At 46.7% G+C, this 18212-nt stretch overlaps 1 protein-coding gene across 1 annotated transcript in view; it reads right to left on the bottom strand.

Annotated features, from left to right (window-relative positions):
* Positions 1–18212, bottom strand: part of MAPKAPK2 (MAPK activated protein kinase 2) — an 80951-nt gene that overhangs the window by 15967 nt on the left and 46772 nt on the right. The window lies entirely within an intron of this gene.

An 18212-nucleotide genomic window follows, 5' to 3' on the forward strand; every position in this document is an offset into this window, starting at 1 on the left:
TTTACATATCAACATTTTCCAAGGGGGTTGTTCTAGTCAAAAATTAAAATTTCCAATTTCCATGGGACCTTTGAGGATCCGGGCCTGTGTGTTCAGTGCTACTGCTGATGTTTCCCGGCTTAGAGGGACACAGGCAGGTTAACCATGCTTTTAAAAAACAAGCTTCTTTATCTATGTAACTAGCATCACCTCAGATTATTAGCAGAGCAGGGCATAAGACCATACCTGCTTTGAGCAGTTCTGCCCATTAACTGTAACAGCCTGCTACATTCTCACAGTTAAGTGGGAGATAGCAAGGTCCACTGGACTGGGAGTCAGGAAACCTGGGTTCTTCTTGACTCCGCTGCCGTGAAACCTGGGGCAGGTCCCTTTGAGAGATGCAATGACATGTACAATCATCTAGTGGAAGTGATAAATGCCTCAAATGCTGCCAAGGAATGGCAGAAAGAATGAAAAGTTTGGAAGGGGAGGGAAAGATTTAATTTTAATTTTCTGAAGACATTTTCTCTTGGAAATATTTGCAATTACAGATGGGACGTTTGAGAGGGTTCCTTTAGCTGCTATGGATCCCTTTAAAGATTGCTACGCTGGATGTGGAACATTAAATATCCACAATTAAGAGCCCTGGGATATCCCAACTGGGTGCTATGGACGCCTCAACCATACAGAATTCATGTTGGTTGGGGAACATGCACAGCCTGAGCTCACACCTCAGCACCACACAGAAAGCCCATTAGCTACACATCCCCCAGAGATTATAAAAAAAAAAAAAAACATCCCATGCCTGGGGAAGACAAAATAAATAAGCAAGATTCTCTCTAAATAGTACATTTCTCAGCTTTTCCAGCAGGAGTCAACAGTCCTTTAAGGAGTCCCCTGACTTCCACAAAGGCTGCTCACAGCTCTCCGGTGCTGGAAAGATTTGCTAGTCTGCCAAAGTCTAGTAATTACCATGTTTGTCAACATAAACAAACAGCCTTAAATACCTGCAGCAGACTCCTAAATACAAGACAACAAATGTGTCTTACACAAAGCCACATTCCCACCCACCCTCCCTCCCTGCCTCCAGCAAGTATTTCAAGGCTCATTGTTGTGTGCATGCTGTTAGCGTAGTTGTCTCGCTGATTCTGCATCCAGGCTCTTGTTGGGGTCTGCGTTTCAGTTTAATGGCAAAGTTTAGCCCCAGAGCTGGGCAACCCAGGAGGAGAGGTATCTACCTAAGCTTTCCTAGGAAACTCCCATGTGTGGACACTCAAATGCCTAGCTCAGCTCCGTTCAGATTTACACGCTGCCCATCTAATTTTATCTCCTTCGGCACCCCATGGCCTCAGATCGAGAATAAAGGCACAAGCTAGAACAGGGGTCCCCAACGCGGTGCCCGCGGGTGCCAGGGCACCCGCCGGGGCGTCTAAATGCGTCCGCATACTGGCCAGCGGACGAGCATCCGCCGAAATGCCGCTGAGAAGCAGCGTCATCCAGAGGCATCGCTGCCGAAATGCCACCGATTTTCGGCGGCAGCGCCTATTGACGTTGCCACTTGTCGGCGACATTTCGGCAGATGCTCGTCCGCCGCCACAGTCCTCCGTGGCTCATCATCTGGCGAAAAAGGTTGGAGACCAATGAGCTAGAACATCAATGGTGTACTGGTGTGTGCTTAGGTGTGTAGCAGCAAGCCAGACTGTATTACACCCTAAGGGAAGAGACTCCCTGTGGGGGATAGAACAAGCTTAGGGACATACTCTGGGACTTTTCTTTTACCAGAAAAAAAAAAAGCAATTTTGGCTTCATTTTACAACAGGAATAATAAAACTACCTCCCACACTCCCTCTCTCAGCCAATACGGTACAGTTGGAGAGGGCCTGCATCCAATCAGTTTCCCGGGCTCAAGCCAGCCTCACCAAGCTGCACCACCTCTAGCTCTTCGGTTCACACATGGTCGAAAACGATGTTCTAATCTCATCCAGGTTTCCTCAAGCAAGCCTGTCAGAACCGCCGAGAGGCCTTTTAGTGCTAAGCTCACCTACAGACTGGGTCATGAGCAGCTGACTCACACCACCAACAGAATAACCAACTCCGGCCACCCTCAAGGCAAAAATGGCACCCTGGGCTTGAAGAAGGCTTAATTATTTTTTCCGCAACACTTTTGGAATAACAACGATGCATTCCCGTGATGGCTTTCATCCAAAGAGCCAAAAGACCTTTGCCAGGTTAAAGCCAAATATCACCCCTCCACACACAGACAAGAAGCAGCAGTTATCCCCCACTTTACAGAGGGTGATACCAACAGCACATAAGGCAGTGTGGTCTAATGGACAGCGCATTGGACTGGGAGATGGGAATCTATTCCCAGTTCTGCCACTAACCCTCTCTCTGTTCCGCCGTTTCCCCTCCCAATCTCAGTCTGTCCTGTCTGTTTGGATTGCAAGCTCCTCGCTATGTATTTGTACAGAATCCAAGACAACAGGGCAGTAGATGTTATTGTCATTTAGGATGACCAGACGTCTTGATATTATTGGTACCATCCCAATATTAGGGGCTTTTTCTTATATACACACGATTCCCCCACCACCCCCGAAAAAAGAAATGTCCCAATTTTTCACACTTGATATCTCGTCACCTTACTGTAATACAACAGTTAAGCCATTTGCTCAAAGTCTGACACAGTCAGTGGTGGAGTGGAGGATAGAACCAGGGAGTTCCAGCTCCCAACCCCCTGCTCTAACTACAAGGTGACACTGCCTCCTACCGCTCTAGTTACAAGCCAAAAGTTTTCAGTTAAAGGCTCTGCACAGAAGCCAGCCAGAAAAGCTTCCATGAAACCCAAGCTGCGACTGGCAACTCGGTGTCAGCAAACAGCATGACAGCTCCCGGAAAGAATGCAGCACCAAGCCACAGCCTACCCAGATACAGCCAGCCACCGTGTATACACACACTCAGCACAGAGCTGGGGGCCCCAGCTGAGGCCAGGCACATTCCACAGACTGTCAAACCTGCATTCCAGGCTCAAAGAGGTTCCCCGAGGGGGAAAGGAGAAGAAGAGGAAACAAAAGGAAAAGCCACTAGCCTAGGCTGGCTATTAGACAGAACTGCATGGTGCATTCCTGGCTTGGGGGCCAGGGAGCAGCTAAGAAAACAAAAGAATCACTGCGGATTTCCCAGGCACAGTCAGGGAGCAGACAAATGCCACCTCTTACGGACACATCCTCATGAATGTAACAGGATAGGAATCCTGAAGCCCTATCGAGAGCGAGATCCTTGTTATGAGTTTTCAAATCATCTTACCGAGTTTCTAGAGCAGGAATAAGATTCTCCATTAGTTACTGCAGGACATTGCCTCAAGAGGCAGTTATTGCTTCTCTACTGTACAGAGAGAGAAGACAGCAACTCTTGGGCATGTAAATGAATGTGCTTTGGTTTTGTTTTTAACCTCTCTCTCTCTCTCTCTCTCACACACACACACACACACACACGCCCCATATTTGCATGTGTTTGCGTGTGCCCTGATAGATGAATGGGTCCACTCTACAAATGTTTGCTGGCATAGCTATGTCAGACAGGGTGGGCAGAGGTGTGATCCCTGACTGACAGAGCTGTGCCAGCAAAAACCCCGACTGTAAATGCAATTATACCGGCCAAACTCTTTGCCTCTACAGTTTATTTCACGGGGTGGGTGAGGCAAGAGGGGAAGGGATGTGTGGAACAAGCTATCCTGCTGAAAGTGCCATTTTGCCAGTATAAATGGAATCCTCGCTAGGAGCACTTTGCCAGGGTAATGTACCAGTCTCCAGCAAACCGCTCCTAGTACAGATCTGGCCTGGTAAGTTTACATTCCCAACCTGCAATAAAAACCTGTACTTCATTACAGGGAGAGGGGAGCCAAGAGCCGCTCTTTGGCTATCTGGCCTCTAATTCCATTAGCCTGATTACTCATAACTTGGTCACTCATACCTCAGTATCCAAGGCCAATCCTGCCAGAATGTGGCAGTGAGAACTGGTGAACATGGAGGCAATTCCACTGGGATACTTGACCTAAATAGCTAAACTAGGAAGCGGGGGGATCTTTGCTTTCCCCGCCTGGCCTTTAAACAGCAGCCCTCTCCAGAGCACGATGTATGGAAGTCCAGACGTTATTCCCAGCTACACATCATAGAAATAGGATTGAATTTATCATTTGTATTGCAGTAGCACCTAGGAGTCCCTGTCATGGTTCAGGGCCCCATTGTACTGTACAAGCACAAACAAAACCAACAAGGCTATATCTACACTACAGAGCCTTCTGTCAGCATAGCTGTGTCTACACGGTGGGTTTCATAAGCATAGTGATGTTTCCGGTTAGACAGACACCTGTCAGGGATGGCCTAGAATAGATAATATTCTGGGCAAGAAGACCTCTTAAGATCCCTTCCAGTCCTACACGTATGATTCTAAGGGGTGTGGGTTTTACACCCCCTGACTGATGTGTACATGCCAGTATAACTTTTAAGTGCAGACCAAGCCCAAGAGACCATCTCTGCCCCACTTTGGATTTCAACAGCATGGGTACTCTCTGGAATTGTTTCTAGCCTAGAAATAAAATCATATTGCACCACAGGGCCAATTCTACCACACGCACCATCCATTCACAAGCCCCTTAGCACAGAAGCCCAGTGAACTACAGAAAGGATAACCCATTTTTGCGATAAACTCACCTTTTCCTTTTAGGGCACTAGTCCAAATAAAGAAATAAAAAATTGAAACCAAGTTCAAAGCTGCTCTTTCTATATGCCAGGCTGCCTCTAATTCATTCATGAGTGTATAAAACCATCACGCATGCTGAGGGATTTCAGCGGCAACTGGCACCAAGAAAGTTCGCTGCCTCAGTACTATACCTCTAGGAATCAGAGCACAGCAACGCTCCCCAAAGCATCTCCAGCCTGTGCTGACCAGATCTCACTTTAAAGAACAGAAATGCACTCCAGTGCATGCTGCTTTCTGACATTACATTTGGGTATTTTTGGTAGGGATTGGGGGAAAACCTCTGCTCATCCCCCTCCTCACCTTGTTCTCCCACGCCATCAAAAAAGAAAAGTGCCCTTGCTGACAATCCATATGCATATCATAACCAAATCCACGGTCACTGAAGACACCATGGCAGCGAGCAAGTTCAGAACTCTGATCCTCCTTCTTGAGTTAAAGGAAAGTCTCTGTTAGCAGTAAAGGGCCCATGCCAGAGTTCACTTCTGCTGCTCGGATTCTAACCAGTAGAGGGTGAGAGACACCAGGCAAAACAGCTGTTTTGACAGGAGTTTTTTGGCACCAGCCAAACTGGAAACTCAAAGTAAAGCTCTGGGAGGGGTACAGGTCGCCCCTGGTCAATTCTCATCAGTGAGCCCACTCCGATGACACGATACACACAGCTCTGATATTTGTCCATTTCCTCTCTCTCACACCACACTCTCTACCAACCCCCTTTATTGAGAAGAAAATCTCCCACACAGCACAGCAGGACTGGACTGGAAAGAGCATGAGATTTCCCCCGTGGGTGACCTGGTACCCTGGGGACATCAGGCTGGCTTGGGAACCTCCAGTTCTCACGTCACCACTGTCGGTTTCCCACGAGCGCTCCGACGCTGCAACAAAACCCAACTGGCATCAAACAAGCCCCATGTGACAGGAGGGCAGATGCTCTTGTTTCTCTGAAGAGGCAGCCATGACATTTTAAAATACACAGAATTTAAGGGGGGGAGGGAATAGCCCACCCCAAAAAACTATTATCGCTTCCACCCCTCCCCCTTGCACGCACTTGCTCGGGGGTGCTGCTGAGGCCGATAAAAGAACAGGAAGCACCAACACTATAAACAGCAAGGAAATAACAGAGTCATGAGAGACAAGAGGAAGCCAGTGCAGAGGCTCCTTTCAGTGTCTGAAATAGATCGGTCCCCACCGCCCACCCATCCCCGCCTGTGACCTTTGAAGATGGAGTTGCCAGAATTGCCCCGTTGCTATTAATGGCTTACAGTGCAGAGCTGATCTTACCCTCCCCCCCGGGGCCCAAGCATATGAAAACAGTGGGCCTGTCTACGTGCAACGGGGGTATTACAGCTGGAGAAACGCTAAAGAGGATTTGAGTTTTTAAGTTGCCTGGCTCACTGATGGGGCGGGGACGTGTTAAATTGTGTTGTATGTACTTGGGATTTTTTTTTTTTTGGTGAAGTTTTGTCAAGTGCACCCTGAGCCTATGGTTTCTCGCACCTCTAAATAAACTCTCTCACACACACACACACACACACGTGGTCGACAGTATCTCACAATATATTTCACTGGGGCACACACAAATTCATTTCATCCAATGCAGTTGCCTCTGGGGCAGAACGTGGCAGCCGCTTAATATCAATGCAGCACAGGGGGTAGGGACAGAAGTCAAGCAGAACAATGTAGGACACTGAAAACACAAGGGGGCAAAATGAAACTTGGAATTTTGCCAGGACATAGCATTTTAACAACCCTACGGTTGCAAAAAGGATCACAGGATCTACCATGAGCCTAAGCAGTCAGAGCTCAGGGAACGGCACTTGTATTCCCCTCTATGATACAGGAAGGGCACCACCAATCAGGATTCTGGCCCCCCTGCCCATCACTGCTTGGGTGGAGACACACATCTCTTTGCCTTCTGACTCAGGTATTCCCAGGCTGAACAGTTTCCTGCCTTTACTGTGTTGTTCCCAGCAAAAGACATTCTGCCTAAGCAGACCTGCTTTGCTTCTCACCTCTGACAGCACATAGTGTCACTGGACAAAGAAGCAATGAGACAACATTGGTCAGCATTGCAGGCGGTAGTCTCAGTAGCCTAACCATCGTCAAGTTTGTGTTTTTTCTTGCAGGCATCACAGCAAAGGAGAAATTTAAGGGGAGATTTGAAGGACAATGAAGTAGTTTTGCAGGTGTTTATGGGAAGCTCCTGGCAAGTATGAGGAGCAGCCCAGGAGAAAGACAAGGTACATGCAACACACAAGATAGGGGAATAGCAAAGGAACCTCCCTTTGAATTCTTCCAATAGTTTATTTCCATAAAAACCCATCTCTTCTGACATTTTAAGAAACTACTATTTGCAGGACCCACAGTTAGACAGTGTGCTGTCTGCTGCAGCATTGCCACTATGAGAGATACTAGTGCATTAAAAAATAATCTGGGCAAGATCACCACACAATACAGGAGCTGTGACTTATTTTTTAAAAGCTCTATTATTTACAGCTGTTTCCAAAAAGCCTGGTGGAGCAGGGGAGCGGCAGGAAAAGAAGAATCATCTGCAATCGCCAGCTAGAAAAAAGTTAGACGGCAGGAAATAATTTCATGTTATTCTGACTATAAAAACAGGGGAGGGTATAAATAGATCTATCTACTTTTTAAGAGGTAACTCAGAATCCTTTTAAAGCAGCTCAGAGTATTACTAATGAAATCAGAGCCGTGGCCCCTATAACATGCACAGGTACAGCAAGACCACAGTGACATTTGCCTTTGTAATATCCAGACACCCACACAGGCAAGTAAACAGCTGCTCCGTCTTTCAAAACACCCTATCTGCAATTCAACTAAATAAATACTCAGACCCCCACCACCACCGATTTCCTGTTTCCCTGGGGAATGGGGAGCAGTCCATTTTGGGATGGGAGAGGAGAGTGATTAACTCTTGATAAGGTAATTTGTTCCATTTCAGGAGGCTTTTCTGATAGCAGAATGAAGGTCACAGCAGTGAGATGTTTTAACAAAGGCCAGATTTAATCAAGTTTCTTTCATAGGCAGGCTTTTATTGCTGGGGAATATGCCAGGCAGACTGAAGGAGCCCTGAAAGAAAAGCGAACAGCTCTGGTTCTGAGATTCAAGACATTGACAAGAAGGCCATGCAGAAGCCAGGCAAAAATCACTCCATGGCATCTGGCCTTGAGGCAGAAAGATCTCAACACTTAGAGATGTTCCTAATTCCCAAGTGGAAACACCTGCAGAGTAGGAGTATTTGGCAGTCCAGGGAAGGTCAAATTGAGCAGCTGGAAATGGGGGCGGAAGAAAAACAGGAGAGAGAGATCAAGGAGGGATACTTAGAAGAACAGATTTAAAAATTGTATTAAGATGATGTTTATTACATGCACACACGCATCGCAGCTGCATTGCTAAGGGCTACAGACACCTTTGACCTGCTGCATAGACCAGGGATATAAACCCATTCTGGGAGAGGGCTGAATTTCATTGTTAATTATGGTCCGGGGTTAAAGCTGCCATCTCCATACTCCTCCCAACCCACAGTGATTCTCGGCTGGTGCCCGTAGGAGGTCTTCACAGAGCTCCTGGGGAACTCCTTTGTTTAGTAAATGAACTTGGCGAGTATCATCGCTTGTTCAGTACCATATTGCTGCATTCGGCTTCACTCGGTGCAAAAATACGCTCGCCTTCAGGACCATCACAATTTCTGCCCTTTGGTTCTCCTTCCTCCACCATCCCCCTTTCTGTTTCCCTTCCTCTTCTCCCTGCGTTTCCTTCCCTACCGTAATTCTCAATTCCCCCCACTCACAGGTTTCACCCCCACTCATTCCTCCAAATAGTTCATGCTGACTTTTCAAGTGTCCTTAGGCTTCAGAGTCAATACCCCAAGGAGGCTAATGACAGGCAGGGGAGTTAACACCCTCAGAGTCCTTGTTTCGGGCCGTGTGCAGACTCAGGTAGACCACCCTGCATTGGTTACATTTGGAGGCCACTCTCTGCAACCATGAGGTTACTTTAAAAAAAGAAAACTTAGATTCTAAATATTCATGTGGGCCACATGAATACGTCAGACAGGCCACGTGTTTGACAGCTCCCGAGGTAAGCACAGCACTGCCAAAATACACCCATCTTTGGAATGGGGTGGGGGCGGGGGCGCAGCAGCATGCAACATAACAGTAAGGAAAAGGGAGGGAAATTTTGGCCAATGACAAGGATAATGCCGCCCCCTGCATCCCACACACACCCTCTCTCGGGAGGCAGCGTCTCCTCTCCATCCTCCTTCCCCGTGCTCCAACACTAAGAGCCATCACCATCAGAACCATGAGCCCCCAGACAGTACCCCCACTTGAATTCATCTCCAGCAGCGCACCCAGCATTAGATCTCCCCTCTCCACCCCAGTTTCAAGCACGAGAGAGTCTAACAAAACCGGCATTTGCGTCGTCCTTCCGAATCAGCTCAGCCTTTCAACGCTTTGGGAGTGTGGGGGTAAGGAGACAGCAGGGTACTCATTCCCTCCTTATCCCAAAGGCCTCTGGATGTAACTGGACCCAGAAAGGGCAAGAAACGTGCTAATGAGTTTCAGTGCTGTTATCATTCCTATTCTTAGTGTCACTTCTCATGCCTCTTCCACTGGCCACTTACGTCAGGTGACAAATAGCAAACCCAGGCAGAGAGCTTCCATTAGTCTCCAGGCTGCCATCTGAGGACACTCCCACCCACCAGTAACAATTCTGATGAAACTAGGGAAGGGTCTCGTGCAGTGACACTCAGTGGTCCACGTGCCAAATTAGCCATCGACATTATCCAAAAGAGCCACAGTAATGTGAACTCGTGGTTTCATTTAATATTGACATTTTATATATGGGGGGGGAGATGGTGGAGAAAGGAGAACCAAAGGGCAGCAATTGTGATGGTCCTGAAGGCGAGCGTATTTTTGCACAGTGAAGCCAAATGCAGCAATATGGTACTGAACAAGCGATGATACTCGCCAAGTTCATTTACTAAACAAAGGAGTTCCCCTGGAGCTCTGTGCAGATCTCCTACTGGCACCAAGCGAGAATCACTGTGGGTTGGCAAGAGTATGGAGACCGCAGCTTTAACCCCGGACCATAATTAACAATGAATGAATGAATAAATGAATATATATCTCGCAACAAAATGACGGATCAAGTATTCTACCATGGGTTAATAACCTAGTAAAAACATCCTGATAGGTTAATAATTAACTCACACATTGTCTTAATATCAGGTGCTGCAAAGAGCCACAGGAGACACATTAAAGACCCACTTGCAGCTCCTGAACCTCAGTCTGACTATCACTGGTCTAGTAGGTAGGGCACTGGACTAGGAGTCAGGAGATCTGCGTTCTGTTCCCAGAGGTGGCCTACTGTGTGACCATGGGCAATTCACTTCCCATCGCTGCGCCATTTGCCCCTGCCACCCTCTGTGACCATCTTGTCTATTTATACTGTAAGATCTTCAGGGAAGGGACTATCTCACCAGGTGCAGACACAGTCCCTAGCACAACGGGGCCTGATCTAAGCTGGGGCCTCAGATTCTACTAGAATGCAAAGATAAATTAATAATAGATCATGAGGACAGGGGGATGGGAGAAGAGGAGAGAAGCACCCTATGCCATTAACCTACTCTTCTTTTACCAGTGATGTGTTTTTTACCACCTGGATGAAGGGAAAAAGACAGAGCAAGTTTAACACCCAGGGATGGAGAGACATAAAAGCATTTCTGTCTTTGTTCTGCATTGGCAGGTAGGGGTGCAACTTGAGTGCAGAAAGGAAGGGTAGTCTTGTAGTTAACGGCACATCTTATTGTGAAGTCCTGTGGCATTTAAGTGGATGAAGCCAGCAGGTTTCTACGGAGATTACGCTACAAACCTATAGGATTTGATCGAGATTTAGATCCCTTCTATTTTTAGCTATCTTATAAAATTCTATCGCGCAGATCCAATGATTAATTTCCATAGGATGTTTCAACAACCCTTTAGAATGCAAGGTGGGTAAGGTAATATTTTTTTATTGGACCAACTTCTGCAGGTGAAAGAGACAAGCTTTTGAGCTCACAGGTCTGAAAAAGAGCTCTGGGTAGCTCAAAAGCTTGTCTCTTTCACCAACCAAAGTTGCTCCAATAAAAGATATTCCCTCACTCACCTTGTCTCTCTAATATCCTCCAAGCAACATGGTTACAATGACACTGCAGAGAAGCCTTTAGAAATGTTACATTCTACAGGATGATTTTTCCATAAGAGGCAGGGCTGGGAGTCAGGAGATCTGGGTGTGGTGGGTTGGACTCCTTGGGAAGTCACTTGATGTGCTGAGATACCACTGAGTCTACCTGTTCTGCCAGCATGGGTCCCCTTTAACCTGTCTTGCTGAGCCAGGCTCTTAAAACCTCCTCTCTCACACACACACAGCTCTGGGAAGACTCAGTTTAAGGGACTTGCTCCAGCACTCAGATGTCCACCTCCCTTGGAGTGCAGACCCAAAGATATATTATATTCGCCTCTTCCCTCAATGTGGAAGAGAGTATGCACAATTTCCCATTCTTTCCTCCACCCCCCAGTTAGAAATCACATAAACTGGGTTATATTATAAACCAGAAATAAATGTATTAACTATAACAGATGTATTTTAAGTAGTTAAGGAGATAGCAGACAGAACAAGGCAGATTACTAAGGAAATAAAACAGAGCACGCAAACTAAGCTTAATACACTAAAGAAACTGGTTACATGCAAGTTCTTCTCACCCTAAATGTGGTTCTAATAATCTTCTTCACAGGCCAGACGCCGTTCCAGCCTGGGTTCAGTTCTTTCCCCCAGTTCAGTCTTAGTTGTTTCCAGCAGTCATCTTGGGTGGGGTAGCAGGGGAGAACGGATGGCCTGGATTACCTCACTCCCCACCCTTAAATAGGATTTGCATAATGCCAGAGTCCTTTGTTTCCTAGTTTGATCCCACTTCCCTTACAGTGGAAAATTACAAGAAGTCCCACATAATGTTTTTGTATCAGGTAACAAGACTAAAATGACTCTGCAGGGCCCTTGTAACCATTCTTCACAGGCTGACCCACAAGTTCACAGGAAGACTAAGCTCTTTTCCAGTCCATATTTTCATAAAGAATATGGAATGACATGTCACACGAGGTTCCATCCCCAGCTCAATACATGGCAGGAGGAATTCCACTAATTGCTGTGTGGATCGGTTTCCCCTTACATTAACAAACAGGGATCATAATACCCTACTCTCAGAAGATTAAAATCATTCACAACCTTAAGTATTTTGAAATCCTTGGATGCAAGGCTCGGTGCAATTAATAAAACCATCACCCCCTAGCAGGCACATAGCTTTTATATATACATACTTATATCAACGCATTTTATAAAAACATCACTAGGCAAAATAGCTTGCCACAGGTCCCCCTACAGATCAGTAAGGCAGAGCTAGGACTTGAACTCAGGCCTCCCAGTGGCTAGCCCAGTGCCTTATCCATTGCTCCCTAGTCACTATTTATGCTACTTTATCAGTGTGAATCAAAAATATTTTGCTGTAACCCACAGCATGCGCCAATCACTTGGACACTGTGTCTAGTGTGTTCAAGTGCATCGATTAGGAAGCACCCCCCATGTCCCTAATTTAGTTCCAATGCCTTGGCAGCCTACAGCTGGGGCAATGTTTGTCCTTCCTGTTTTACCTTGAGCGGGCTGGGGGGGAAGAACCCTTTGTGTTGGGTCAGGGTACAGAAAGGGTTAATTGATCACTGCCCACTCCTGTGTTTCAGCAGCACACACTGACCGCCTCACGCAGAAAATGCTCCCATCATGGGTTAGAATGCTTTAGGTTGCAGGGGGGTTGGCTACCAAGATACAAGCCTTCTAAATACAACTTTTAAGAGAACAGCTGGGGTGAGGAGTAACTTTCCTAACTCAGAGTTTGGGGAAAGAGGGGTAGAGGAATAGCCAAGAGGAAGATAACCAATATGAAGACTGCCAATTTGCAGTAAAAACCCTACAGGAAGCAGCTATTTTCACTTCAGTTTTTTCCACCTCTGCTATCTCTGGTTCCCCTTCTAAACTAGGCCTTTGCTGAGATCACACTACTGATATGACAAGTGGGAAGGATAACAGGGGAATCCAAGGGGATCTCGATCATCTTCATTTCTGGCTAGCAAAAGGATATCCCCACGGTATTTAAGTTAGCAAGGACTCCACTCTGCCCCGCCCTGAACATCTGCAAGGATAAAGACACGTGGGGAACACATTCTAGTTTGCTGACTCCCCAAGGCTGAGATAGACTAGAGACAACCAGCACAGCACATGAAATTGGTCTTGATGGCATGCACCAAGCAGTATATTGTAGGTCTTTACTCCCCATGCCCACAGCGGCACAGAACCACCTCCTCTCTCTTGCATTTCAAACCTTTGTTTGAAGGAAGGAAGCAATGTTTGGCGGAATTAAACTGCACTCTCCTCCTTACTAGAGTGCTCCCACCATCTCCCGATTCCCTTCCCTAAGCTTAGTTTAATGGTCTCTCAAGCATGAATGGCTTTTACTCACTTCTGCTTTACTCCAGTCAGCATGGGATTCAACAGTGGGAAATTGTCAATGAGGAAGGTAGATGGAATATGCAGAACAAGTTGTTCCAAAAATGAGCTCCTAGGTACAGAAGACTGATCCAATTTACAGGGTACAGGAAGTATTTTTATGGTTATTGATTACAACAGAGGCACATCCAGTTTTTAAAAAGAGCCCATAAACAGGGAGTGCTGCAGTGACAAACAGCCCCAGAGAAATCTATAAATCATCAGAGAACAAGACAGTCACCCAACTTCAGACAATCAGATACATACATACACACACACACACACACGGGCATGCAGCAGGGGCACAGGGCCCCCCAGTAATCAGCAGGAGCACAGAACTCCTCTGGCCTCAGGGCCCCCGTGGGGAGAGCGAAATCCTCTGGCCCGGGGACTGCGGCGAGGACATAGAATGTGCCCCTCCAAAAGCTGGGGAATTCAAATTCCTGCACACGCCAATGCGCGCGCACACACACACACACACACACACACACACACACACACAGTCTTGATACTGGAAAACAGCAGGAAAAGCTCATTGATGGGCTGACAGGCCTGAGTGGTTGCAGCTCCCAAACCTATTGGGGAAAGCCGACCGCCCACAGAGCTGCCTGCTGAGCAAAACCCCCAAAAGCAGGAAGCAGCAATGACAAAGCAAACCCCAGGAGGTTTTAGAATCACTTGACACGAGACTCTTGCCAGACTATATCAAAGGGCATCAGATAAGATGAAAGGTACAATAAGTCTCAGGAAGACAACTAAACCCTCCCCACCCTGGGCAAAATAAAAAAACAAAAAACAAAAAAACCCACTAACAGACAATTTATCTCTCTTCCTTCCCAAACTCTCTCTCTCTCTCCCCCACCCCATCCAAGTTTTCTTCACATCGCCAATGTGATGGCTGCCATCTTGGCAGACACATGGGGGTCTGAACTAGGGCCCTCCAGAGCTAAAAACATCAACCAGCTACTGCTAAAGCATCCCTAGCTAGAGCTTTAATTTACTCATATCCTCTGGCAATTAGGCAGAGAGTGGGGCCTCCAACATGAAGACACAGACACCCACATCAACTCTCTACCATGGTATAACTGGAAGCGAGGTCATATGATCCACTGGGTTGTAGCACAGCTTGGAGCCGAGCTCCAGATTTCTAAACCCACCATAGCTTTGAATAAGTCACTTCACCTCTCCAACCCTTGGTTTATTCATCTGTAAAATGGGGATGCTACCTACTTCACAAGGAGACGTAGTGAGTGAATGCTTGAGGAGCAAGGTTCAGAGCTGCATAGGCTCTTACCCAGAGCCTTTCATTACAGTCTCAAAGGGGGCGGGGGGGGGAGTATTCTTCTTGTTCACAGACGGGGAAATTTGGCAGGGAGAGACTCAAGAGCTTTAACATCGGGTGTGGGAGTTTCTTCAGTATGAGCAAAAAGGCAGGTGACTGTCCAGCTATCCAGAGTGGCATTTGACGTTCATTTGCTATCAAGATAGGTGAATTCCAGGGCCAGGAGCCATGAGCCTCTTTATACGAAGGGACTTGTAGATACCAGTACTGCACCTTCCATGCCAGACATTTACAATGTCCGACCTGGACAATGAAAGTCAATCATGTTCCAGTCTGGAACATTCCTCTGAAGCTAGCAATAGGATTTGGAACAGGCATTCACTCCCATCTGCTCAGAGCAGGCTGCACAAAGCCAGACCACCAAGTTTCCCTAAACTCTGATATAAGAAGTTACTGTCAAACAACCTTGAAGCCATATCAGAAAGGCAGGCATGACGTGCAGTAATTAGATCCTGGAGTTATGAAAGCGTCCCCTTGACAGAGGACAAGGGCAGTGCTGCAGGGCGGAGGCTGAAACACAATCATTCTGCAGCCACAATGGTCTGAGAAAAGACAGAGGGTCCCCAGTTTCTTCATGAACATCATGGTTTAGAGAAAGCCCTTGGCTGGAAGCCTTGAAGAGGAAGTCTGGTGCCATACACAAATAAGTTCCTAAGGCTTGGTCTACACTACCCCCCCTAATTCGAACTAAGGTACGCAACTTCAGCTACGTGAATAACGTAGCTGAAGTTCGAAGTACCTTATTTCGAATTAGTTGAAACTTACCTTGGTCCACACTCGGCAGGCAGGCTCCCCCGTCGACTCCGCGGTACTCCTCTCGGCGAGCTGGAGTACCGCAGTCGACGGCGAGCACTTCCGGGTTCGACTTATCGCGTCCAGACTAGACGCGATAAGTCGAACCCAGAAGTTCGATTTCCAGCCGTCGAACTTGCCGGTAAGTGTAGCCAAGGCCTAAGTCATACTGGTTTGCTAGTGGAGGTGTTGGACAGCTGGTGTTTCCTCCTTCAGGAGGGGTGTGATTTATTTCAGTATAAGTATGGACTGTCCCTATTTAGAAAGGACCATTATTTTATTTTTGTTTATTTTTAGCACAATATTCATTTTTCCTGATCCATCCTTCCCCCAAATGCCCCATGTCCCATTGAACCTCACTGGAGTCAAAAGGGATAAACCTGTTTTTTAGCATTCCTGTTTGCAACGTTCAGTTCTTGGCAGCTTTGTATCAAAAGAAGCATCACAGCACTCTCGTTCTGATGATAAATTGACCTCTGAAGCTGCATTTTAAAAATAAAAGCTGAAGGTCAGGTCATACTTTGGGACCAACCAAAATTTAAATCAAGGCCTTCAACTAAATGTGTGGAATTCCATGCTGTGTTTTGCGAGACTACTTACAACCCATAGCCTCCAAACATATCCAAGACCCAGTTAGACAACACCCTCATTTTTTACTCTATATTTCCTTTTCTACCATTACAGTAAAGCATCTACGGTATAAAAGACATACAAATATCTTGCTGGTCACTTTGCCACATACCATCAGAGACATCCAAGGCTAGTGTTCCAGGCAGCAGTTTAGTCACACCTGGGAAGCAAACTCCCTTGTAAAGCTCTGGATTGCAGCCCCACTGAAGCAGTCAACCAGGGGAAGGAGGAGGAGGCGGCTGATTAGAAAAGTGAAGATGCTTCTATGTTTACACAAAATATTTTGGAGGTTTAAAAACAAAAGTAGGAAAGAAAATAGAGACAGCTGGACAGAAACAGGTGTTTGCTGAAATACGCTTAAAAACTGCAAAGGTCTCCAAGTAAAACGCACAGTTTCAGTAACTTATACCCATTACACAGAAGACACCATGGAAAAGACACTCATGCACTCCTCACATCAAGAATATTCATTTCGTTTGCTATCCGGCATCATCTCTGAAGACATCTTCAAATCTGGGGTGGGAAGAGAGATGGGGAGTGAGAGCTTGAAGGACTTCCTGGGGTAGGTCAACCATTGTGGCCACAGCTAGTTTAAAGAGAAACAAGCCAGGAAGCCAGTCCTCCTCAAATACGGTTCTATTTTAGGAGATCCACAAGAACCCCCCATGGGTTTGGCCTCAAACAGCTGCTAGCACAAATAAACCTTCTTGGCCAAGTAGCAGCCTCAAAGGATGCAAGTGGGGAAATCCCTGTGCTAATTTTGCTCCAGCTCCACTAGGGACTTCCCGTAATAGGCTCCTAATTAGACACAACAAGTAGGGAAGAGGCCGCAAAATTATTCAGCCTAACTCGCCAGATGCATCCCATCCCAGCAGCATTCAAAGGAGAAAAAAATGCAGCTATTTTGATTATGCTAAGATTGTGCCAGATACATGGGTGGGGAATGAAATATTGGATAGCAATGGGGAAAAAAGTAGCAGTGAAGGATGACAAGAGATGTGCTCTTTAAAAGGAGTGGTCTGTGGGATAAAAGCAGAACAGTGAAAGATGATATCCCAGTGAAAGATGAGTGCCTTGAAATTCACCCTACTTACAGGAATTTTCTCCTCATGTTCATCTCTAATAGAATGCAGATTCCTACATCACTTAACCAAAAACAAATTAGGTTCCTGGTTTTTATCTAGGTATATGACCCCAGTGCTGCAGCATTTGAGTACCTCCCCGGCATGAATGAATTTATCCTCACAACCTCTCTATCATTATCCCCACTTTACAGATGAGGAACTTAAGACAGAAAGAATGTAAGTAACTTGTCCAGGGTCACCGAAGGAATCAGTAGTAGAGACTCCTGAATTTCAGTCCAGTGCCTTAACCACTAAGCCATCCCCTTCCTCTAGACAATTTGTGCTTCTGGAAAGAATGAAAGGTGGGGATGGAGAAGTGCCTCCTTTGTCAGCATTAGGTGGTATAGTAAAGCAATGGTTTACCTGCTATATCATCATGTCATTGTCTCTCACACACATACACACACACACACACATCCACAGTGTGAAGCAGATGGCTTTTGCTGGCACTGTGTCTATTGGCTCAGTTTAGATCCCTCAGGAGCCATTAGGCAGCATGAAAGAAATTAGTTACACACCAAGCTAAACACACTTGCTAGCTTCACTGAAATCCTCGGGCTAGATGCTGGACACTTAAATATGCGCCATTGTCTGAGCTTCGAGACCACACACTGAACAGCTCAGCCTTCCCTACCACATTTATTTAGTGGGCCGCTTGGCAATGGGAGCTTCAGAGCCTGGTTTCCAAAGGGGCTGAATGCTCGCAGCTCCCGTGATTCCAAAAGGAGCGGTTGGTTCACTGCACCTTTGCAAAATCTAATCAGAGACCCACCCTGGCTCTCTTGCAGAGGCAGTGGAGAAGCCCACACATCACACCTTGCCAGTTGTGCCAGTTCCTTCCAATTGGCCATGTTTAGTATGATGAGTGGGACTGGAGCTAGAGGGTAAGATTCCAGGAGGGATCCAGTCTGGTGTTACACCTGGAGCTCAGCACACAAGCTGGGCCAGGCTGCTACTAGACAAAATACAGGCCTCTCCACATGCAGCCCTGGCCTCTC

Source organism: Chrysemys picta, chromosome 4 (genome assembly GCF_011386835.1).
Source record: "Chrysemys picta bellii isolate R12L10 chromosome 4, ASM1138683v2, whole genome shotgun sequence".
Lineage (NCBI taxonomy): Eukaryota > Metazoa > Chordata > Testudines > Emydidae > Chrysemys > Chrysemys picta.